Below are 16,221 nucleotides of genomic sequence, written 5' to 3'. Positions count from 1 at the left end.
GTAGCCTTGCATTTCATTGTTCACCTTGTTAAAAATGACATTATGCACAAATGAGTGTAATAATATACACTGAATGTTGTGGACTTTGGGGAAACAACGGTGGTCACCAGGTTAACCTTCCCATTGTAGATTTTCATGCAGTAGTGTATACAATAATTACTTTTGGGACATTATTATAAAAACAGCATCACTAACATAAATAAGTAGATGGCTTATATAAATACAACTTAACTAAAGTGCAATTTAAAACTTGTATGTAAAAAAACAACGCAGCCAACAGTGTCATTGTAAGCAGACAAAATCAAAATGTCGTCATAAACAAACAGAAACATCACAACTATCGTCCCCGTCTTCATCATCACCATCATCATCATCACTGTCACCATCCTCATCATCAAAGAACAACACCATCATCATCAAATGAGATTTGGGAGACATCTTTTACAGAATACTGATTGAGGTCAGAGACTTATGATACAACCACTGCCACTACTAATAATTATAATAACCATCACGGTCATCAACATCATTAACATGACCAATGTTTCTTAATTGCACAACTTGTTGCAAAGTGCATGCTTGTAAGATAAAAGTTCAAAGTAAATGCTACTATATAAACACTGTCTTTGCTTAATTAGCTTTTTTTTATAATTGTGAGCTGATAAAGCCCAAAAAATAACATAACTGCTTAACCAACTGAAGCTATGGGTAGTGTTTTTTTTTTCTACCTTGTTCATCAGCTACCACATTGGTACTGGGAGCAAAAAAAGATAACGTAGGGTGTTCTAAGTCAGCACTGATGGATACATTCTCTCATCCTGACCACCATGACATTACTTACAAGGTAACATATAAAAAATAATGCAGTGTAACAGTTGTCTTGCAAATGCCTGGTACAATGAGGGAAGAGCTGTGCAGTCCACAGCTTTACTTCAAATGAGCCTGAAAGTGAAATAAATATATAAATCTCAGAATCAATTTTCTTCAGAAGTGTGTGTCACAGTTCATCATGCTCCATCATTGACTTCAGAAATTGAAGTGAGTGAGCCACTTACAAATGTGACAAGTGTGTAAGACCAGCCTTTTTATGTCTCTTCTTGAAACTGTATTATACTGTGTATCAGTTGTGTGTCTGTAACCATGTGTATACTGCACATCGATCATTTCCCACATTTGGCAAGTTTTTCCCATGCACATTCAGGACATTTTGAAGCATACAACATCAGTATGCTTCCCTGAGACAAAATAAATGTGTAATGCAGTTGTACCTTTCATTTTTACAGCCATTGAGGCTGATTGCTTTGTGTAGTGCCTGGCAGTGATTTTATCAGAGATGTGGAAATCTTCCTCTTTGAGCCTGTAGCCCATTTTGCAGAGTAAAAACCTGATCCTACTTTCTTTTTTTTGGTGCAGCTGGAAGTTGCTTTGTCTGCATTTTGCCACTTTTAGGTCACTTCAAGGAGTCAGGTCAATTCCCCTTTTATGCTGGCTGTTGTAATGATACCAGGGCTCTCAACCATCTTTGATGAAGCTGCAGTTTGTCTGAATAGTGACTGATGAAGATCTGTTACTCACAAAAATCAGTGATGGATAGACTAGACTTAATAGCTAGAGCTTTATTGCGTGGATCACAGCACATCTGGTTCGAAACAATATAGTAACAACACAGCAGCAGAGTGATAATGACATACATGTACTGTAGTAGTAAATAGTGCTACAATTGTATATTATTAAAATAACTGGTATGTCATCTTTATCACTGTATTGGGTTGTAAAGGTCTTCAGGGGAATACTGCATCTATATCCTGCGTGTACTATAGAACATAACCACACAGAAAGGATGATAGTACATCTAACCTCTAAATTGTCTCTTGCAAATCCTGCAGAGAACTCATGTCAAGCCGTATCTCTGACAGTTAGAGCAGCAAATAGCTTGGTATTTCCCCTCACACTTTCCGTATACACTGAATCTGTAAAAAAAAATGTAACTGGGCTAGTCTCCCGGCACACGGCGCTCCAGAAATACCTGCAGGTGATAACTAGCTGAGGTTTTGTAGCAGGTGTCCTGTCACCTTCACCATTATGTATGCATCATACCTGTGGGTGGAGGTGGTAATTAACTGTTGCTTTGTCTTTTTTAGAACGTTGCCATGACAGCTCTCTCTGTGCTCTCTTTCTTCTCACCTTTATTTTCTCAACTGTCATCTACTTCCAGTGCTGTTTTCCCCCGTGTGTAATTACATTTATTTCTCTTTCTATTGTCTTTAATTTAGTATATTTTGCATGTAGTGATTCTGTAACATAATAGGAAGGAAGTCAACACAGAATCCTCTCACCTCACATACCAGTGCATGTGTTTGTGTGTGTATTCATGAGTTTGGGGTCGTCCTCCTGACAGACAGCACCTTCCATCATGGTCAGATCAGGTCACAGGCTCTGCCCATTAGGCTGTGGCCTGCATGTAGCAGCACAGTGTCTCAGCTGTCATCCATCTACAGAATGTCAGTGTGACAAGCGCTGTCCACTTCGGCAGCCTATAGCCCAGGTCTGTGGCTGATTATTTTCTTGTCTTGTCAGTCAGCACTTTTTTTTTTGTTTGAGTTTGTGCCACAGTGTATGTATTCAGCATTTTTTGAGTTTTTGTCACAGTGAGTTTTTGTCACAGTGAGTTTTTACTTACCATAAAATACAATGTTTTATGGTAATAAAGAGGCATGGTTTACATCATAGGCTGTGTACTTGCACATCTGGGTCACATAACAGTGATATATAACAAAAGATGTTTCCTGGGATTCATTTAAACTTTGTTTGAAAAAGTAATAAATAAAGAAAATTTTATTATTTGACTAAAAGAGACAATTATATTGTTAATCGCAATTATTTCCAGCAAAATGTTTAATTGTTACAGGCCTACTTAAGTGTTGTTCCAATTGTCTGAAAAACTGAAGTGATCTTTGTGAGATCGACCCTTGGAGGGCTGAAGGAGCGAATAAATGATGGTTGCTCCAGTGGTGGATATCACCCACAGTGCATTGCAGTTATGCATTTGGTGCAAGAAAATATGTACAACCGCTAAAACTCCTGCTGCTGACCACCAAAGAAGGAGAAGATGAATATATAGATTTTTTACTTTTTTTATGTTAGCTTGATATTTTACTGAAACATGTAATATAACTTATGTCAATTAATATTTACTTTATACGTTTTATTTACTAGATAGTTGTATGTGTGATTTCCAGAGATGGGAGTAAGTCACACATGGGCAAGTCACAAGCAAGTCTCAAGTCTTAACCTTCAAGTCTCGAGCAAGTCCAAGTCATTTTTTGTGACAATCAAGCAAGTCACAAGTCAAGTCATACAAAAGTTTCCATTTTTAAACAAGCTAAAGACAGTGGTTATGAACTGCTGGAGTTTTATTTGCATTTTTTCCTACTCAATATTCAACAGACGTTGCGTCCAAGCCACAACATCCATCCATCCATCTTCTTCCGCTTATCCGGTATCGGGTCGCGGGGGTAGCAGCTCCAGCAGGGGACCCCAAACTTCCCTTTCCCGAGCCACATTAACCAGCTCCGACTGGGGGATCCCGAGGCGTTCCCAGGCCAGGTTGGAGATATAATCCCTCCACCTAGTCCTGGGTCTTCCCCGAGGCCTCCTCCCAGCTGGACGTGCCTGGAACAGCTCCCTAGGGAGGCGCCCAGGGGGCATCCTTACCAGCTGCCCGAACCACCTCAACTGGCTCCTTTCGACGCGAAGGAGCAGCGGCTCTACTCTGAGCTCCTCACGGATGACTGAGCTTCTCACCCTATCTCTAAGGGAGACGCCAGCCACCCTCCTGAGGAAACCCATTTCGGCCGCTTGTACCCTGGATCTTGTTCTTTCGGTCATGACCCAGCCTTCATGACCATAGGTGAGGGTAGGAACGAAAACTGACCGGTAGATCGAGAGCTTTGCCTTCTGGCTCAGCTCTCTTTTCGTCACAACGGTGCGATAAATTGAGTGTAATACCGCACCCGCTGCGCCGATTCTCCGACCAATCTCCCGCTCCATTGTCCCCTCACTCGCGAACAATACCCCAAGGTACTTGAACTCCTTCACTTGGGGTAAAGACTCATTCCCTACCTGGAGAAGGCACTCCATCGGTTTCCTGCTGAGAACCATGGCCTCAGATTTAGAGGTGCTGATCCTCATCCCAAGCCACAACAGTTTAAATGTATACAGATAAAAGCACAGCCTAAAACTGATATTAGGCCAACAATAAATCAACATACATATTTGTTCAATATGCCTCAAACATGACATCAAATCATGAAATTCATTCAAACAATTCAAGTATAATGGTTTCTACGTCAAATAATATTCTTCAAACATGCCTCACTTTTATGGGACAGAAACACATCCTTTAATCTTTCCTTCTCTTAAAGAAAAAAAAAACATATTATTTAAGAGTAGCTGAATCCCACCACCTTTGCGTAATTTGGAGAGATTGACTGAGTGTATTTATCACATGGAATGAATAGTATATGTTAATATTTGTCAGTGTATTTGTGAGTGAATGTGTGCGTGTTTGAGAGAGTGAGTGAAAAGTTATTAATATTGTGTGTGTGTGTGTGTGTGTGTGTGTGTGTGTGTGTGTGTGTGTGTGTGTGTGTGTGTGTGTGTGTGTGTGTGTGAGAAAGAAAGAGAGTGCAGTTTGTGTTGTGTGTGTGTATGTATGTATGTGTGTACCTAGTTTTATTCGCTCTTACCGCCACCTTGAATAAAGAGGGGAGGGTGTGCTTATTCATGGCCCAAAACTGAAGGGAGTTCTGTCCATCATAAACGTCAAAATAGTGGTTCAGCTGAATATGGGGACTGGAACCTGAATCTCTCCCGATTTGAAGTGTCTGATGAAATTCGACGTCGTGGTGGTTGACGTCGGACAATTTTGTACTGCAGACCTTGCAAACTGCCGTTTGTTTCTTCTTTGCCTGGTCAGATGTGTAATCCTTATAGCCAAACTTTATTATTTTCGGTGCAGAGGGATCCATGACGTTAAGTTACTAGCCGTAGCCAGTCTCGTTTATTGCAGGTCTGCTGCTGCGTGCCGCGTCATCATATCAACGGGTTCCGCACATGTAACAGCACTAAAATCGTAAAGTTAACTCCTCCTCAATATCAGAGGGGAAAAAATATATATTTATTAAACAGAAAGTCAAGTCATTTCAAGTCATTTGACTCAAGTCTAAGTTAAGTCTCAAGTCATGAATATCAAGTCAAAGTCAAGTCGAGTCTTTAATGAATGTTTATCAAGCAAGTCTCAAGTCCTAAAATTTGCGACTCGAGTCTAACTTGAGTCAAGTCATGTGACTCAAGTTCCCCATGTCTGGTGATTTCTTTATTTACAACATTATTTGTAAATGCATGGAAGAAATTCAGTTTTTGCGAGATGTAAGCATTAATATCAAATATATATAACAAATAACAAATTTCTAAATCTGAAACTCCTGCAGCTGGTTACCAAGTCTCATTGAAATAAGTTTGTAGGTATTTATGAAAAAAGCAGTAATAATACTTTTTATAAAGAATATTTGTATGCGCCTTTAATATAAGAAATAGGCCTATACTGTACAACAGGGACGTCGTTAGGCCTATTTTAGGGGGGCTGAAGCTACCCCAAAATGTTCCTAAGCCCCCCCAAATAATAAGAAAAATAATAATTAGATTTTATCTAGAATCAATCTTCCTTCACCATTCATCTGTTGGTGTCACCGTGCACTGCAGTCTGTTTTATTTTTATTTCACGAACTGTCAACTGGTCGAATTGGCAGAGTTTTAGAGAGAGGCTCACGAGCGGCCGCTTGCACGGTAACGGTATGTGGACGAGCGAGGTAGAGAGCTACTGAAGAGAGAGAGCGCCAGGCAGCATTAAAACAAAGCAGTAAATCAGAGAAATAAAATGTTGTTTTCGCCGATTTATCACTCGAAATGCAACTGTAGCAAGTATCTCACTATCATTAACGTTATCCAAATTCATAATTAGAAACAACAAATAATATATCCAGCTACAAAAAAGCCGGAAAGTCGAAAGTTAGACAGAAGTACAAAGAGTCAATGGCTATGAAGATGATATACCGTCTTGTCTCTTCTCATTGGTTTAAACTGGCAGCTTTCGGAATGCTGCAGACCGCTGTGTTGCAAGTAGCTGCAGGATTTATTTTGTCTCGTCGCAAATCTTTGGTCTGGACTCGCTACCCCACACACAGTGAGTGATACAGAGTGAAATTGTAATTTGTTGTTAATGACTTTTACTTGCTTAACTTTAGCTACATTTACTTGAGGTAAAGATAAAGGAATATTTTAGTTGGCTATAGAAAACATTAGTCTAGCTAGTGTAAACGAGTGAAATACAAGAAATAGCTCGCCTAGTAAGGTATCCGAAGCTCTCTATTCTTTACCATTAATATAGTCTGCTATCTCTATAGTATTAAAAACAATATCAGTCCCTAAATATCATAGTGTCACTGTTAATGCTATTGTACCAGTATATCCTTCAATTTATTGAACAAATGGATACTGGAAGATATTTTAGGAGAGAGAGAGAGCCTAAACTAAATTATTTCATGATATTTATTATATATGCTTGATTCTGACCAACTTAACTTTCTGCATTCCTTTGCTGTAATAAATTAAACAAGTATGTAGATGTTGCCTTAATGCAGGCTATATATGAGCATACATACATACATACAAACATACTAGAACTTTTATTCATCTCGCCATCAGGTTATTGAATTCAGACATACTTTAAATCCTTGTCAACCATCTTGCAACGAGCTAGTTCAGCGTATCATGCCTGACTGGAGTAGTGTGTTTTTCTTTAGTGGGAAGTGGGAAGGGCAGACAGCATGTTGCCTGTTTCGTCATTTGGGCTGCCTTGTTGAGTGCAGCGGCACTGAGAACATTATATTTCACACAATTGAAGCTCTTTTTTTAAAAATGAAATAGGATTAGTCCAACGAATCGTTCGGTTTGTAATGCGCACCTAACCGAAAGCCTCGTACCGAACAGTTCAATACGAATACGTGTATCGTTACACCCCTAGTAATTAAATAGTCTTATAATGACCTGCAACTTATCTAATAGAGAGAGGAATTAGGTATGGTATTACTTTACCACACATTTACACAGGCAGATAGAGAGTGGTTAAGTCTTAGCCTAAAGAAGAACTCAGCAGGAGCACAGTCTGGCCTAAGTAAATCTCCCCATGCAGCTTTGATGTATTTAAAAGCTAACTTTAGAGTTTGTAAGTAAGATTTTGCAAGGGAAAGTTTTGCATAGCCTGGGGGCTAAGCCCCCCCTGTCTTTCAATCCTAGTGAGTGACGTCCCTGCTGTACAATAAGGAAATTGCATGACATAAGCAGACATAGAATGAACATAAAAACGGGGATAGAATGCGATAATTAGTAGAAAATAAATAAAACGCATTTGAAGCAGTAGCGATAAGCCTAGGCCTACAACTGGCGGTCGATCTGTATAGTTTGGGCTGAAAGTGAACGAGGGCAGGTGTGTTCCATTTCACTCCACCGCTCCTGCCCTGCCCATTTTCCCTCTGCTCTCCAAGTGGCCTCCGTGCGACGTATGCTATGATGTCATACCAAGGGCTGAGGGGATGTGAAGGAGGACATGTTGAAAAATACTAATACTAAAACTAAAACTATTGAAAAGCAGCCTTAGATTCTGTTTTCACTACAAACTAAACCACACTATTTATTAATTAATTAATCAGCAAATTATTCACTGATAAAAATCATTATTTGCAGCAATAATATTCAATGTCTATCAGTCCAAGCTAACCACTGACACATGCTATTGTTTTTGTCAATGTACAGTACATGTCATGCACACTATAAAAGTTACAATTTTAAAATAAACATTAAACAACTAGTAGCCCTACTTTTACTTGTGTTTTTCTTTGTTGAGAGAAAATATATTTTAGACCCAGGCCACCCAATTTGGGGCCCTCGGGGCTAGAAGGGGGGCACGGGGTGGCACTGGCCGCCCCTGAAATATAATTTCATATATTTCATAATCTGCATATCAAATATAATATCAAGATTAAAGGGCAGTGTTATTATTTTTGAAATTGTATTTTTGCATAATAAATGTAAATTTTCGTTAAAATATAATACATTTTCACATAACATCAACATTTATTTGTGGCCCATGGCCTTCCATCCAGATACATTTTTAGCCCTTTATATGAAAGATTTTGGGCACCTCTGTTTTAGACCATAGTTTGTTGTTTTGTATTGCTTTTTTCAATAAGATGAAATCAGGCACAACAATACCACAAGCACAGCCTCAGAAATTAACCTGCACAATACCTGTCTTACATAGTCTGAAAAGCAAACATAATAGTCTTTACATAATTTGTTTCAGTGCTATTGTGTTAGATTGCCTAACATTATGTGTCTGTCGCCTGTACGTATCAAGTATAATTTGTCACATTAAAATGATGATTCCCCTCCCTAGTCCACTGCCACTATTTCCTGACAAAGTAATAAAAGGAAATGGCTGCCCGTGGTGAACAATTTAATAACCAGGAGAGCAAATATTAATGTTTGAAAGTAGAAGTGAGATATCGTCAAAAGGTGAGCGTTAGTTTAAGAGGGAGGTGACGTTTGAGTGATGATATCTGAGGTCTGTGAAAGCTCTTCTGTGTCTGTTATTGCACTTCAAATGGAGAACAGAGTGGATGTAGACCAGACATGCCAACATTAACATGCTCCTGGAAATCACTCATGGTTCCTTTTTTTTAGGTCCATTTTGATGATTGCCGGTAAGGCTCAATCACTTGTTATCGATAAAGATTTTCAACACCTTACAATATGTGATTGTTTCGTCCATATTTAACCGTCAAGAAGTTGCTTAGAACTGATTTGGATTTGATTTTACAATCATATATCGTGCTAAATTGCAGAGCGATCCAACACAAGGCCAGCTCCGATGTCAGAAGAATGATATAACAGCATACAAATGGTGGCTGCACAGGACATAAGCCTGTAGTGTGATAAATCTACAGGACCATTAGACAGATAGCCAATCTAAATGTTACAAGGCTGTGAGGGCATGAGTTGATCAACTTTGCCCTCATAGATGTTTTATTGAATTTTGCACACAACACCTCTACAACTACACAATAAGCCACACACCTCACATCATACCGACTCTCAATTCTGCTTCCTCAAAAAAGGCAGATGTGTTTTCAGTGGAGCTGAAACAGATGGGTCGATTGACAGAACATGTTGATACTATTAATAATACTATATATTTCAATATGTCACCTTGGGCTTGTGGAATTTGTGATGGGCATTTCTACTATTGTCTGTTTTTAAATCAATTAATTGAGTAATCTTCAGGTAAATTGCTAATTCAAATATTTCCTAGTTTCAGCCTTAGTTTCTCAGTGATTTCTAGACAAAAACTCTTTGTTGACTTAAACAAGTATTATTTATTATTATATTATGTTATTATTAAATAAACTAAATGTTGTTGATTTTTTTTAATTATTATTATTATTATTATTATTATTATTACTACTACATTGGCCAACTTAATTAATTCCTAGAGGGAAACTAGTGTGGTCACCCATGCACAGTAACAAATAGCAAAAGATACAGAAGTCACAGTCACAGCAGACAACATATGCAAGAAAAAAGTCTGTTGATGAGCCATGGTCCCTCCAGCTAAAAGCATCACAGAAACTTTATTGTATTATTAACAAAATACGTTCCTCCAAGCTCTGTGACAAATATATAATCAACTTTCCTGCTATTGACATATAAACTTCACTAAATCAAACTGACAAAAAGTACACACTTCTTAGAGAAGAAGTCTAAAAGTCTTCGAAAAATTAGTCCCAAAATCACCTAGTCTCCTGCAAGACCAGTACGTTTTTGTTTTACAGTCTGAAATTGCAAATGAAAATAAAGGCCACTTAATTGAGAACAGAGTTGTGCCAGTGTTTTGGAGGACCAATTTTGGATGTAATATACACATGTGATGGGCAGACCAGCTATCAGGGATTTGCCCATATCACAGGCAGGATTAGAGCAGTAGCCTATTATGTTTTCATTGATGTCCCCAAAGATTCAATAACAGATAAGGCGCCCATATTCAAAGCAGTGCTTGCTCACCTTCTTCTGTGTCCTTGGCATAGGCTAATTCTCACTCATTGTGGCATGTTTATGGTGTGAAGCACAGGTTGACTGCCAGGTTACAGAATTCATCTTTTACTTTGGAATTATGTGTGTGAGGGGGCACTTTGCACTAGAGTTGTCATAGAGATTACTCACTTACTTTCTTTCTTTTGTTCTTTTGTTTTTTTTATCTCCGAAGGAGAGCAGCAGTACACAAACAAAAAACACTGAACAAAGACTAGTGCAGCAATCTATCAAAATCAAAAACAAAAATAATCAAATATCAAAACACAAGTACTAATAAGAGTTTAAAAAAAGTATGCCCTTTGAACATGCATGCATACAGTGTGCAGATTCAGTGTGCCAAATGGAGGTTATTATAAATTATATGTACAAAAGATAAATTGCACTTTGCCAGAGTTACAGAGAATGTAAGTGTGAGTCCAGTTACAGTGAGTGCAGAATGACCTCAGCAGCCTCCAAGTCTTGGGACAATATATACTATGAGGCCACAAACATTTGTCAGAGATTTTGACCTTATTGTTTACTGTGGCAACTATCCCGTTAATGTATTTGGGTGTATTCAGTCATTGTGGGCAATGTTAATTGAATACATAGCCCAGCTAGCAGTGTGGCTGTATGGATCATAGCATTGGTCGGTCTACCGCTTTGGTTCAGACTAGAATATCAACAACTATTTGATGGAATTTGGTACAAATATGCATGATGCCCAGAGAATGATTTTTTATGACCAGCCTCATAGAGCTTCTAGCATGGCTATAGACTCTTAGTCTTGTAAATTGATGTATATTGAATATACAGGATTAGGCAAATAAATATATTCCTCTGATTATTTAATACATAATTTCATACGTCAGTTTTTAATTGATTTTAAAGAATCTAAATTAATAAAATTCAATTTTATTTATAGTATCAAATCATAACAAGAGTTATCTCAAGACACTTTACAGATAGAGTAGGTCTAGACCACACTCTATAATTACAAAGACCCAACAATTCCAATAATTCCCCCAAGAGCAAACATTTACTGATATACATCACAATATACTGTACTGGTAAATTATATTTAAAATTGTATATACTGCAACAGAGGATTATGCCCATACTTTTTACATTTTTAAAAGAATACAGTAAAAGTGCAAAAGCGTGCACACGGACCAGCAGCCACCACAGTATACTTACAGTCATAACATAAGCCCTTCTCACTGCACAGTTACAGCTTAATTACAAACTCTCACTGCTTCTTGATGGAGATCTGCAGTACAGTCAGTCAGTAGCTGGTGAACTACTCCATGACCCATTATCATCTCTGTAGTTGTGCATAACTCTCAAATACAAGTACGGCCACACCATATACTGATCATGACAGCATGGCATACCCCCCGACAGCTGTTCTGCTGCAGCGGATGTCATGTTAGAACTGGTAGCTTCTCTGTTTTGATGAATTAGTCTGCTGCATAATTTCAAATATCTTTATTGGTCTCCTGATATCACTGCAGCTCACTTCAGGCAAACAGCTCACACTACTCACATAGGCTCCTGAGCATATAAGAAGGCAATAACATTAGATGAGCGTGCAATGGTGAGTTGTTGACAACAATCTATCTTTGAATTCACCCTAAAATATGTCAACAATCAATGACTAATTTCCTGTTGAGATCTTACTAACTAGCATTTTATGGTGTGCTATAGGAAAATAAATATGTATTAGGCCCACGTTTACTCTCAGTAGATCACTAGGTGTCTGACTCCGTCTCTCTCTCTCTCTCTCTCTCTCTCTCTCTCTCTCTCTCTCTCTCTCTCATGTCTTGATGTCTCATTAGTGGTGTGCTCTAGGGTTATTGATCCCTGGGAGACGTTAATTACATTATCAAAGCTTGAGTTGTATCTTTCGATAGTAAACACAGGAAATGAGGATCTGAGGCTTATTATGTTTACTGTTTTGAATCATGTACTGGCTTGAGCCTCTGTCTGAACCCTGAGTACGATTTCTTAGAAAATACTAATCGATTAGTCTACAGGCAGTATTAAAAGCTCACTGCATCTCATTTTATGACCATTTTCACAAAAGGAATAGCTTTTGCTTCCTAACTTCCTCTATATTATTTCCATTATATTACTGCGTGTAAAAAGTTACCTTCTTTTTCAACAAATGTGACAATCATTTTTTTTGATTTCTCGTTCAGGTTATGCTCATCACAGTTTCTAAGAATGGATCACTCCAACTCTTTCTTTCCCTAAACCAATCCCAATTCCCAAACTGGATATCTGCTGATACTATGTACCTATCTAATAGTCCAAAAAGTAAACTGGGATACCACAATATGTAGACTATAGTAACATAACGCTTTAATTTAACATCGCTTCTCAATTATAAATGGGGCCGTTCATACACCCAAAGTCTTTTCAGGCTTGTAAACATAAACTATACAATTTTTGCAATGTAAAAATGCATCAACCTCAGGTTTTTAACAATATCCAGACCTGAGGGCAGACATCACATTCAGCTTTACCAAACCGAAGAATTTCATAATAAGTAACATACGAAACAACTGCTTTTATTCTGCATCGATAAATTCTGGCAGATACCCAATACATTTAATAAGGTGAGTGTGTTATGATATGTGGGGAATAGTGGATCCAACCGCAGAGAGCAGGCGAGGGAACGTTTGATCTTGAGGATTTATTTAGACAAAAATAACAAAGTACTCATCAACAAAGGGAGTCCTGAGGCCTGTACTACGAAGCAAGATTTGGCGTTAACGAGCTAACTTCAGGTTCAACCCAGGGTTTTCTGTACCACGAAGGTGGATCACTTGTTATCGGGTTCAATCGCCGTGGTAACTCATGCTGAACACCTAACCTGGTCGGGAGCAGGTTATGTTGGAGATTAGAGATCAACGGTGTAAAAGCACCGCCTACTGACCAATCAATACTCGACTGATAATGACGTCTATGGGGTGCCGAATGTAAAAGTTCAGTTAGAATTTTTTAGCTGATAAATTTTCAACATTTAGCTCACTTTCCTCACATTTAGCACATTTTCCTCACATTTGAAATAGAAATTTTATATATATATATATATATAATATCTAAATGTTAAATCTAATATGTTATATCTAAATCTAAATGTTAAATGTAAATCTAAATGTTAAATATATATCTAAATGTTAGATATATATTTAAATGTTAAATCTAAATGTTATATCTAAATGTTAGATATATATCTAAATGTTAGATATATATCTAAATGTTAAATGTTAAATCTAAATGTTATATCTAAATCTAAATGTTAAATTTATATCTAAATGTTAAATGTTAAATCTAAATGTTATATCTAAATCTAAATGTTAAATTTATATCTAAATGTTAAATGTTAAATCTAAATATTATATCTAAATCTAAATGTTAAATTTATATCTAAATGTTAAATGTTAAATCTAAATGTTATATCTAAATCTAAATGTTAAATTTATATCTAAATGTTATAACTAAATCTAAATGTTAAATTTATATCTAAATGTTAAATGTTAAATCTAAATATATCTAAATCTAAATCTTAAATATATATCTAAATGTTAAATGTTAAATCTAAATGTTATATCTGAATGTGTCGCCAAGTGTAAAGCTTCACAAGCAATCTAGCTAGCTCACACACTGCAGCCGACATGTCATCTGAACAGGCAATTCGAGACTGAACAGCAGTAGGCCTGTCACACTATAGCCACATGTAAGTAGTTTTCAATACTTTGGTGACATTACCGTATTTTATTAACCTGAATTATGTTGCTATATTAGCTTGCGAAGGAGCTATTTGTTGCTAACGCTAATTTATCTCAAAAAGCAGAAACGTTAGCTAACTACTGCCAAGATATGATTTCACTAGAGACCAGAGAGGTGTTGTAAGACTCGTCAAGTGTTGTCATGTGTTTACACTGTCTTACAATGAAACCATATCTTGGCAGTAACATTAGTTAGCTACTGCTTTTTGACATAAATTAGCTAGCTAACATTAGCGTTAGCAACGGATAGCTATTTTGCAAGCCAATAAAATATAGCCTTGGCAAACAGAATTAAGGTTAATAAAACACGATAACTAGCTATGTAACCAGTATTACAAACTTCTTACAAGTGACTGGATTGTGACATTTTAGTTGTGTTCGGATGAATATGTTGGATGCATAACTGGAATTTATCCATGCTGGGCTAATGTTAGATTGCTTGGGAAGGATGACGTTAGTCACACACGGAGATATGTAATTCAAACAACGGTATTGTGATTAACACAACTATTAATGTCTGTAATATACCGGTCGGTCAATAATATAAAATACTGTAGATCAGTGCTTTCCAATCCTTCTGGTCTGAGGTCCCCCACAGCCCTGTCATATAAACTCACATACCCCGCCCTATCAATTCCCAATGTGTTCACACTATTTATTATATTAAAGTGAATATTCTTACATTTTCATGCAATTAAACTGTAAACATTTAGGTTGGTTTGGTCAGAAATTCTACTAACTAGACCTTTTACTTGAAGTGTGGTTAATGTTTCAAAAGTCATCCATTACTTTTAGCTAATCATTTCAACTGTTAGCTAAGTCAGTGGGCCACTTTTAGCTATTTTTTTCTACCATTGATTACTTCGCTATATGTTTTAACATATGTGTTGAGCTGTTTTAGCTGATATATTGTTTTAAATCAATCATAATTCAATTATTATTTTGATTAGTTAAGCTGCTCCACAATCTTTCCAAGTATCCACTGGCTACAGCAGAGATACCCCTTGCTGGGGCATCACGGCAGGTGTTGTGTCAAAGAATGTTTCCCTGTAGATGTGTTTCCTGCTACTTGCGATCTAATTGGAGACAAACAGCCAATCAGAATTGACCTTTTGTGCAGTGCGATTTGAAGCCACTGCAGTGGGCGTGGTTTCCTTGGGGATTTGAATATTTTCTAAATATTTAGCTTTACACTTGGCGACACATTTAGATATAACATTTAGATTTAACATTTTACATTTAGATATATATTTAAGATTTAGATATAATATTTAGATATATATTTAAGATTTAGATTTAGATATAATATTTTGATTTAACATTTAACATTTAGATATAAATTTAATATTTAGATTTAGATATAACATTTAGATATAAATTTAACATTTAGATTTAGATATAACATTTAGATTTAACATTTAACATTTAGATTTAACATTTAACATTTAGATATTATATATATATAATTTCTGTCTCAAATGTGAGGAAAATGCGCTAAATGTGAGGAAAGTGAGCTAAATGTTGAAAATTTATCAGCTAAAAAATTGTAACCGAACTTTTACATTCGGCACCCCATAGGCGTCACCGTTCAAAGATCAGCTGGAGCTCGGTGCGCGGAGAGAGAGAGGTGCGCTCATAAAAGTTAAAACATTTAGAGACCGACAACCCCGCTAACATTCCCTGATGGGTATTTTTATGAAAGATATAGATTTTCAGCGGAGGGAATTGCGTATAGGCTATTTGTTGGCTTCTTGAGCCGTGTGTTGCCAATGCGCACATCGGTTTAAATTATGTTTTTATGTTGTTTTTTTTTTATTTTCTCTCACGATCGCGTACCACTGCCAGGGTTGCAACTGAAATAAAAGCCTAAAGCAACAACAGTTTATGGAAAGCAAAAGTGTAATTATATATGATCAGATCTTGTGCCTGACTGATGGGGAAGTGACCAGTTTAGTCTAATGTATTGTAGTGGGTGTACTGTACTGTATCTTGGCCAGAATCTGCCTTTGGGGGGAGGAGGGGTGCATATCATAGTGGGGGGTCTGGGTGTCCTCCCCAGGGAAGTTTTAAGCATCAACGACTTCATTTCCTGCATTCCGATACACTTTTATGCACCAATTTATGGTGAAATACCTCCATTGAGGCTGTGTGAAGAAAAAAGCACAGATGATAATTCAAAATATATCAAACATATAATGGAAAGTATGTTGTTACGTGTCATTGGGCATTTTTAAGT

Source organism: Sander lucioperca, chromosome 7 (genome assembly GCF_008315115.2).
Source record: "Sander lucioperca isolate FBNREF2018 chromosome 7, SLUC_FBN_1.2, whole genome shotgun sequence".
NCBI classification, from domain to species: Eukaryota; Metazoa; Chordata; class Actinopteri; order Perciformes; family Percidae; genus Sander; species Sander lucioperca.
The sequence above is the reverse complement of the archived record's forward strand: the minus strand, read 5'-3'. Positions refer to the sequence as shown.